This window comes from Salmo trutta, chromosome 17 (assembly GCF_901001165.1).
Source record: "Salmo trutta chromosome 17, fSalTru1.1, whole genome shotgun sequence".
In the NCBI taxonomy this organism is placed as follows: Eukaryota; Metazoa; Chordata; class Actinopteri; order Salmoniformes; family Salmonidae; genus Salmo; species Salmo trutta.
In genome coordinates, this window is record NC_042973.1 from 8,786,453 (window position 1) to 8,795,297 (window position 8,845).

General features: G+C 46.1%; 1 protein-coding gene across 1 annotated transcript in view; it reads right to left on the reverse strand.

The window, feature by feature from the left end:
* LOC115151250 (receptor-type tyrosine-protein phosphatase S-like) overlaps positions 1–8,550 on the reverse strand; it is a 394,494-nt gene extending 385,944 nt beyond the window's left edge. Inside the window, exon 1 of the mRNA XM_029695206.1 lies at positions 8,302–8,550. The gene's annotated coding sequence lies outside the window, so the exon portion shown is untranslated. The remainder of the gene's footprint in view (positions 1–8,301) is intronic.
* Positions 8,551–8,845: the final 295 nt, after the last annotated feature.

The following is an 8,845-nucleotide window of genomic DNA, read 5'->3' on the forward strand; positions in this document are numbered from 1 at the left end:
GAATCATTCATAGATATTTAACCGGTAATGGCGCTTGTTCTAACTTACAGGATTAACAACTAACGACAGCGACTTGCTGCCGTTGTCGCAACGCGTTACCCTAACGGGCCTCCCTCGCCCGGACAAACATTGTCCACGGCGACCGGCGACTGGGTTGTCATGGCAAAGAAGTAGGAGGCGAAATGTCGCGATGACCTTCAAGAGTTAGGACCCGAGGGGCCATGTGGCACTAGCCTCGTTAACAGCCTTGCCCCGAGAGAGACTTCTTCCTCGATGCCTCGGTCAATGATAGGGCTCTTAATTGTCTATTTTCCAGAAGGAAGGCATCCTGCCAGGGAGAGTTTGTCATCCAATCTGTATGGAGCTGATAGGAGACAGGGGAACCTGCCCGTGCTGGGAGGATGGGGGACCAATCACAGCATGGTTTCTCATGCTGTACTGTATGTATACGACATTTACTGTTGTTTCACGTTTAGCCAATTCAATGTGTTATGAACTAAGTACATCTGTACCTTGTGTTGTGTATTGGCAGTGCTTCTAAGACTGAACGTCCAAGAGAAATTCCCTCATGGGCAATTAAGAATTCTACTCTCATAAACATGTCAATAATCATGTCATCAATCATATCGTCTGAAAAAGATTTGTTGAGTACACACCGACATAAAATCCTTCCCCTGCTTTCAGCTTGTCCACAATGCTCTTCAACTTGCCTATTTCCAGGTAAAAGCTAACATAATATTTGTTTGCCAGTTTACAGCAGGCATGTGATGCGCTCTCACTACCACTCAGATTATGCTTTGATTACATCTGTTATATATTTTCAAACATACTGGTGTGTCTTATACACTGAGTGTACAAAACATTAGGAACACCTTCCTAATTGAGTTGCAACCCCCTTTCTGCCCCCAGAACAACTTCCATTCGTCGGGGCATGGACTCTACAAGGTGTCAAAAGCGTTCCACAGGGATGCTGGCCCATGTTTACTCCAATGCTGCCCACAATTGTGTCAAGTTGGTGATGGACCATTCTTGATACACACAGGAAACTGTTGAGCGGAGAAAAACCCATCAGCATTGAGGTTCTTGACACAAACCGGTGCGCCTGGCACATACTACCTTACTGTTCAAAGACACTTCAATCTTTTGTCTTGCCCATTCACCCTCTGAATGACACACACACCCAATCCATGTCTCAAGGCTTAAAAATCCTACTTTAACCTGTCTCCTCCCCTTCATCAACACTGACTGAAGTGGATTTAACAAGGTACATCAATAAGGGATCACAGATTTCACCTGGATTCACCTGGTCATGGAAAGGACAGGTGTTCTTAATGTTGTGTATTCTCAGTGTAGTTTGTGTAATTTCCCTCTATTAACAACGTTGATAAATCTGTAATTATCTCTGTGTCCAGCTATTACACTGTTGTGATTACGCAACATTACTAAGATGGCTACACGGCGAGAAATGAACAAAATGGAGTACACACTTCAGGAAACATACTCAATGATACTTGTTATTACTTAAAACCTGTAATTAGGTTTAACTTCATTAGGATGTTAACCAATAGGTAACATACAGTGCACAACACAAGCATTTCGCTACACTCGCAATAACATCTGCTAAAATATGTGTATGTGACCAATACAATGTGATTTGATAACTTGGCTATATCTATATGTTACGTGATCTGTGGAAGCGACACAACCTAACCTCCAATCAGACCTTGAGCCTGTATCCCAGAAAAAAAGCGATGGAAATCTGCACTTGATGATTTCTTCAGAATTCCCAGCAGCCATCTCCTGCTACCGCTCACCCCCCTACTTTCTTCTCTCCATCCCTTCCCTCTCTCCTTATCAATTAAGCAGAGAAATACACATAAGCAAGTAGACCTTCATTGTTAGTGTCACCTTCTTTCTCATCCCCCAAGAACACAGTACAGGTTCCCCCTTTCACAGAGAGACAACTTTGAGACAGCGTTGACCCCGGATCACTCTGTGTATTCCCCTTCCAATCAGTCTGACACAAGAGAAGCCCCTAGGCGTTTCTCCCAGCAGCCACGGAGTAGAGGAGAGTGAGCTTGATCTCTCTCCTCGGATGCGAGGAGACGTCCCTGGCTTTCTGCATGCAGTGGTCCCCGTCCTCAGCTTGCCTTTTCCCGACAGCCCTACTTGCATACACATCAAACCCATTAAAGTGTCAAGCTTCACAGCGGAGCAAAATAATGATGGAAACTTAGTGGTGAATAGAAATTATTTTCTGCCACTCATTCAAACGGCAATGTACAATACAGTACGTCATCAAGGACCTAGCAAGTTTTCAGTGATGACGACAGACCACTAGATCTATCTGTGCAATTGAATGCAAGTGATTTTTTTTCTACCTTCTCTGAGTGTTCCAGGACAGCATTTGCATATACATTTGAGGACCATATGCTGCCTGATAAGAACGCCTGTATGCGCCACCATTTGGCGGCAGCAGAGAACTGGCGGCACCAGTCGTGGGTTCCTCAAGCATCCTCTGACCCTGTCTAAATGACTCATTCACTGTGAGTTATGAGGGGGCTCAGGGTGGGGAGTCTGTGGATGTCAACCTTTCCTTTACCCACTATTTACATTTCTCCAAAAACAAATGAGTCGGGGCAAATGTGTTTGTGCACGGCCGGGGGAGAGGAGGGATATTTTCACATTGACATTTTCCTACTTAGAATTCGTAATTCTGCCGGCAGCGGGAAAACATGACCCAAAACCCCCCTGACTGTTTATCTTGAGGTGACAACTAACAAGCTTCTGCCTGATAATTAGATGGCCGCCGTCGAGTGTGTGTGTGTGTGTGTGTGTGTGTGTGTGTGTGTGTGTGTGTGTGTGTGTGTGTGTGTGTGTGTGTGTGTGTGTGTGTGTGTGTGTGTGTGTGTGTGTGTGTGTGTGTGTATATGCGTGCGTGAGTGTGTGTGTGTGTGTTTCAAAGTTCTCCATAACGTTGACATGATTATATGTTTCTCGCTACGCATCACGCCTTTAGGGTGCTTTAAAAGCCTCTCCAGCTGCATCCATTCCATTTGGACTGCATTAACGACGCAGTGGCCACAATCATCCATTCCATTTGGACTGCATTAACGACGTAGTGGCCACAATCATCCATTCCATTTGGACTGCATTAACGACGTAGTGGCCACAATCATCCATTCCATTTGGACTGCATTAATGACGCAGTGGCCACAATCATCCATTCCATTTGGACTGCATTAACGACGCAGTGGCCACAATCATCCATTCCATTTGGACTGCATTAACGACGCGGTGGCCACAATCATCCATTCCATTTGGACTGCATTAACGACGCGGTGGCCACAATCATCCATTCCATTTGGACTGCATTAACGACGCGGTGGCCACAATCATCCATTCCATTTGGACTGCATTAACGACGCGGTGGCCACAATCATCCATTCCATTTGGACTGCATTAACGACGCGGTGGCCACAATCATCCATTCCATTTGGACTGCATTAACGACGCAGTGGCCACAATCATCCATTCCATTTGGACTGCATTAACGACGCAGTGGCCACAATCATCCATTCCATTTGGACTGCATTAACGACGCAGTGGCCACAATCATCCATTCCATTTGGACTGCATTAACGACGCAGTGGCCACAATCATCCATTCCATTTGGACTGCATTAACGACGCAGTGGCCACAATCATCCATTCCATTTGGACTGCATTAACGACGCAGTGGCCACAATCATGTACTTGGCTGTATGGTGGTGGAGTGACTGCAGAATGTGACTCATCCCACAGGAAAGGGATTGCAACCGGCGTGTGTGTGCGTGCACACGCATGTTGGCAACACAGCCCACTGGGCACACACTGTTTGAATCAACGTTGTTTCCAAGTCATTTCAATGAAAAAGGAGGTATTTTATTGTGTGTGAACAACACACATTCGATGAGGGGCGCTTCATAAACTATTTACAAGCCATTAACTAGGGGAAGGCCCCAGTAATGGGACTGTCCTGTGACAGGCCTGACTGAAAATTGAACAATGTGGAGGAGACTCTTGTTTAAACCTCAAGTGGTAAGACAATGTCTCTATAGAAGAGATGAAACACTGAATAAGGAGAATGTCTTACATCTCTGATCTTGACATTCACCTCTTAGAAAAGCCTGGGGTGCACTGGTGGACAGAGGGAGATATGGCCCCTATAGGGGCCAACATTAGAGCTGGGAGGAAAAACTGTCATGATTTATTTCCATGTAGTTCCATGTAATATTACATAATAAAGAATATGTGTGTTCTAGATTTATATCAGAGACAACGACATATATGGTGTGTGGTTTTCATGGAGCCATGCCTTTCATTTGATTTAACAGACATAATACTGGCATTTACTAAATACAATACAGAACAATGCATTTGGCTAATGTTCTATTACAATTGGATGTCTTTACTGTTCTCTGAAGAAGTGGAGGAAGGAGGAGAGGGAAGGTGGGTGGGAGGGAGAAGAGGAGATGGAGGGAGAAGAGGAGAGGGATGGAGGGAGGGAGGGAGGGAGGGAGGGAGAAGAGGGATGGAGGGAGAAGAGGAGAGGGATGGAGGGAGGGAGGGAGGGAGGGAGGGAGAAGAGGAGATGGAGGGAGAAGAGGAGAGGGATGGAGGGAGGGAGGGAGAAGAGGAGATGGAGGGAGAAGAGGAGAGGGATGGAGGGAGGGAGGGAGAAGAGGAGATGTAAGGTGGGAGGGAGGGAGGGAGGGAGGGAGGGAGGGAGGGAGGGAGGGAGGGAGGGAGGGAGAAGAGGAGAGGGATGGAGGGAGGGAGGGAGAAGAGGAGAGGGATGGAGGGAGGGAGGGAGGGAGGGAGAAGAGGAGAGGGATGGAGGGAGAAGAGGAGAGGGATGGAGGGAGAAGAGGAGATGTAAGGTGGGAGGGAGGGAGGGAGGGAGGGAGGGAGGGAGGGAGGGAGGGAGGGAGGGAGGGAGGGAGGGAGGGAGAAGAGGAGAAGGAAGGTGGGAGGGAGGGAGGGAGGGAGGGAGGGAGGGAGGGAGGGAGAAGAGGAGAAGGAAGGTGGGAGGGAGGGAGGGAGGGAGGGAGGGAGGGAGGGATGGAGGGATGGAGGGAGGGAGGGAGGGAGAAGAGGAGAGGGATGGAGGGAGAAGAGGAGAGGGATGGAGGGAGGGAGGGAGAAGAGGAGATGTAAGGTGGGAGGGAGGGAGGGAGGGAGGGAGGGAGGGAGAAGAGGAGATGTAAGGTGGGAGGGAGGGAGGGAGGGAGGGAGGGAGGGAGGGAGGGAGAAGAGGAGAAGGAAGGTGGGAGGGAGGGAGGGAGGGAGGGAGGGAGGGAGGGATGGAGGGAGGGAGGGAGGGAGAAGAGGGATGGAGGGAGGGAGAAGAGGAGAGGGAGGGAGGGAGGGAGGGAGGGAGAAGAGGAGATGTAAGGTGGGAGGGAGGGAGGGAGGGAGGGAGGGAGGGAGGGAGGGAGGGAGGGAGGGAGGGAGAAGAGGAGAAGGAAGGTGGGAGGGAGGGAGGGAGGGAGAAGGGGAGAGGGAAGGTGGGAGGGAGAAGAGGAGAGGGAGGGTGGGAGGGAGGGTGGGAGAAGAGGAGAGGGAAGGAGGGAGGATTCTAAAACAATATTATGAAGAAAAAAAAATCAATGGGCAAGTTCCCAATTATACCCACACGTAATATACCACTGAAAAATATTTCTTCAGATAATGTAAAATAGTACCAAACCCATACAGGGTGACATTTTGGAGTAGCCCACATTCAGACTACTGGTTATTTACAGTGGCTGTGAGCAAGTGTGAGCAAGGGGCGGGGTCGCGCTTTCTGTGGAAATCTTCGGAGAAATGCCACCTCTTCCTGTCAGATGCGTATGGGCATTCAGGAGAGAGAGGAGTCAGTGCAAATTTTGCACGTGATAGGGTTTATTCGTTTTTCTCTGTACCAGCGTTGTAACTTAGTTGTAGTTTTTTATGATGCCTAAGAAATGGCTTACGGGTTAGCAATGCAGTGTAATCGTAATCAAATGTATATGATGTTGCTGTGTATTAGAATTCTCCATTACGCCTTGTTTCTTTTCACAGCCTTGACTGTGGCAAGATACTGTTCCTCGCAAGCTTATAACACACACCCAATCCGATCAAGCCGTAAGATTTCGTATCCTACAAGGCAGGACACGCAACTTCATAAAGAATTGAACATTATAATGATGTATCATTCAGAGCCCAATTAAATTGGTCCCTTTGACAGCATTATATTGAAGATTTCGTATTTTCGTCTTCCCCTTTTCAATAAAAAAAGAACAATGCCTTTGTTCTTCAAAAGTCTTTAGGCCTAATTGGGGGATTTGTTTGGTTGTAGACTATCACTGTTGCGCATTTTAATATTCTACTATTTGGGCAATAAGGAAATATGTTTTGTAATAAAACATTTTGTAACGTTTTTCATGATGTTTGTGTGCCTGTGTAACCAAGTATCTTAAAACAAGTAATTTATAATCTCCATCCTAACAAATCCACATAATATGTGAAGTCTATCGCTGTGTGCTAGTCTACGTATGCTAAATGTATGTTGCGAATAGTAAAACCCCAGCTTGTCAATTTGAGGAGAAAACGTTTATTCTCCATATGGACTAACAAATAGACACCAAAAGGCAGTACAAAGGGCAAAATCAGTAATTATGTAGAGTATACATAAAAGACTAAAAATAAGACTAAAATCGACAGCAACCTGTCCTCTCTTCAGGCAGAATCTCTCCAGCAGTCAAGGCGGTTGGAATAGGATAATGACATTAAACAGTCAAGGTGTTTGGAATAGGATAATGACATTAAACAGTCAAGGTGTTTGGAATAGGATAATGACATTAAACAGTCAAGGCGGTTGGAATAGGATAATGACATTAAACAGTCAAGGTGGTTGGAATAGGATAATGACATTAAACAGTCAAGGTGTTTGGAATAGGATAATGACATTAAACAGTCAAGGCGGTTGGAATAGGATAATGACATTAAACAGTCAAGGTGGTTGGAATAGGATAATGACATTAAACAGTCAAGGTGGTTGGAATAGGATAATGACATTAAACAGTCAAGGTGGTTGGAATAGGATAATGACATTAAACAGTCAAGGCGGTTGGAATAGGATAATGACATTAAACAGTCAAGGTGTTTGGAATAGGATAATGACATTAAACGAGGGTGTCACCTGCACTCAGACAATCAATCACCAGCCATCACTGTTCCCGTGTCCTGAGTGACTCCACCTTTCAAGGAATGGATTTGAGAGCGCACCCTGAAACAACGCACCACAAGTAAACATCTAAATCTCTGGCGAAGAAAAGAAGCCCGCGATAGAATGCGCAAACATGAATCAGAGTCCGATAGGCTTTACGATGAAGGCACATGTCAATAATGCATGTTCAACATTTTGCATTGGGTTACCCCTACAAGGTATCAAGTTGATGTTGTGTGATATCATTCAACTCTTGAAACGTACAGTATCCGGTAGCGTGCCGTTTATAATCAAAAGGCTATGAATGTATGAAGTGATTTCGTCCGGGCGGATAGGCTACATTCATATGAATGGTCTTAAATGCTAAGCGTACGCCTCTCATGGTTGGCTTCGTTAATGTACACCCCCGTGGAGATATGCACCCTCTCACTGAAGATGATTCACTAATGCGTTATTCATAACTACCTCTGAAACTTCAAGGATTTATACTGTAACAAATGGTTGCGCTAAACAAATACCCAGTAAGGCTATTGTAAATCAAATAAAGTGAATAAACTTGTAATAACCAACAAACGGACAGGTAAATAACGTCTAAACTACGGTGATGCGACAAAAGGCTATCCTACTCTACATTTCTTTATAACAAGCTATTTTTGAGACTGCTATAACGTTTGCCCACACCAGTAGGCTACTCTGTACAAGAATAGGAGAGGATGGCATCCGGCACATTTTTGGCTACGGAGTAGGGTTACCAGCGTCACCTAACCTTTGCGGTATCAGCGTCAGCTCTACCCCGCCGCTTCTTGGTCCGTCGAGCAAGCACTTTGTATAGCATCCGAGTTCGGCATCTGAGTACTCTTGAGAGCTTCTCTTTGGGTACCACTAGCAGCCTGCATCCACCTCATAGGCTACTGGGTCAGCCGAATTCACAAGTATGGACAGAGGCTCTATCGGACGCAGACTGCCTGTCGCGCATTCCACAATGTAGAACCAGTTGAAACACATATTTTCTCGTTTAAAGAAGAACCTGCAAATACAACTCCGTTAGAAAAAAAAGACAATTGTTCCTACCTTTATCAGCGATGGAGTTCCTCTCTTTTAATCGTGCATTCACACAAAAAACTCACATCTTCTTATTCAAATAAACAAATAAACAATAATCCCGTATGCGAGCGTCCTGCGGCAGATCCAGAGAAGCGGTTTGGGTTCTAGCGCTGAGTAGTGTTTAAAATCCCCCGATAGCGCTGGTTGCTCGGACGCGTGTGGTATCGCAGTTCTGTTCAGCCGCGCTTGGAGAAACCACAGCTGTCCACGTTTGGATGGAGGGTGATGTCATAGCACCCTCCTCTTCTCCTCTCTCGTCCCCCTCCTTTTTCGCCCACCCTTCTACTCGCAGCTCCCTCCTTTCTCCTCCACTGCCGTGGGTTTGTCACTAGTTACCACAGCCACAAAGTAAAAATGTATGCATTTTTTTGGGGTAAACTTTTTGGTCTTAATTTAAGGTTAGCGTTAGGCATAACGTTAGAAGTGTGGTTAAAGTTAGGCTTACGTTTAGGGTAAGGTAAAAAAAAAATCTGATAAATTGTATAAACAGGCGGGGCTTATGACTTTGTGG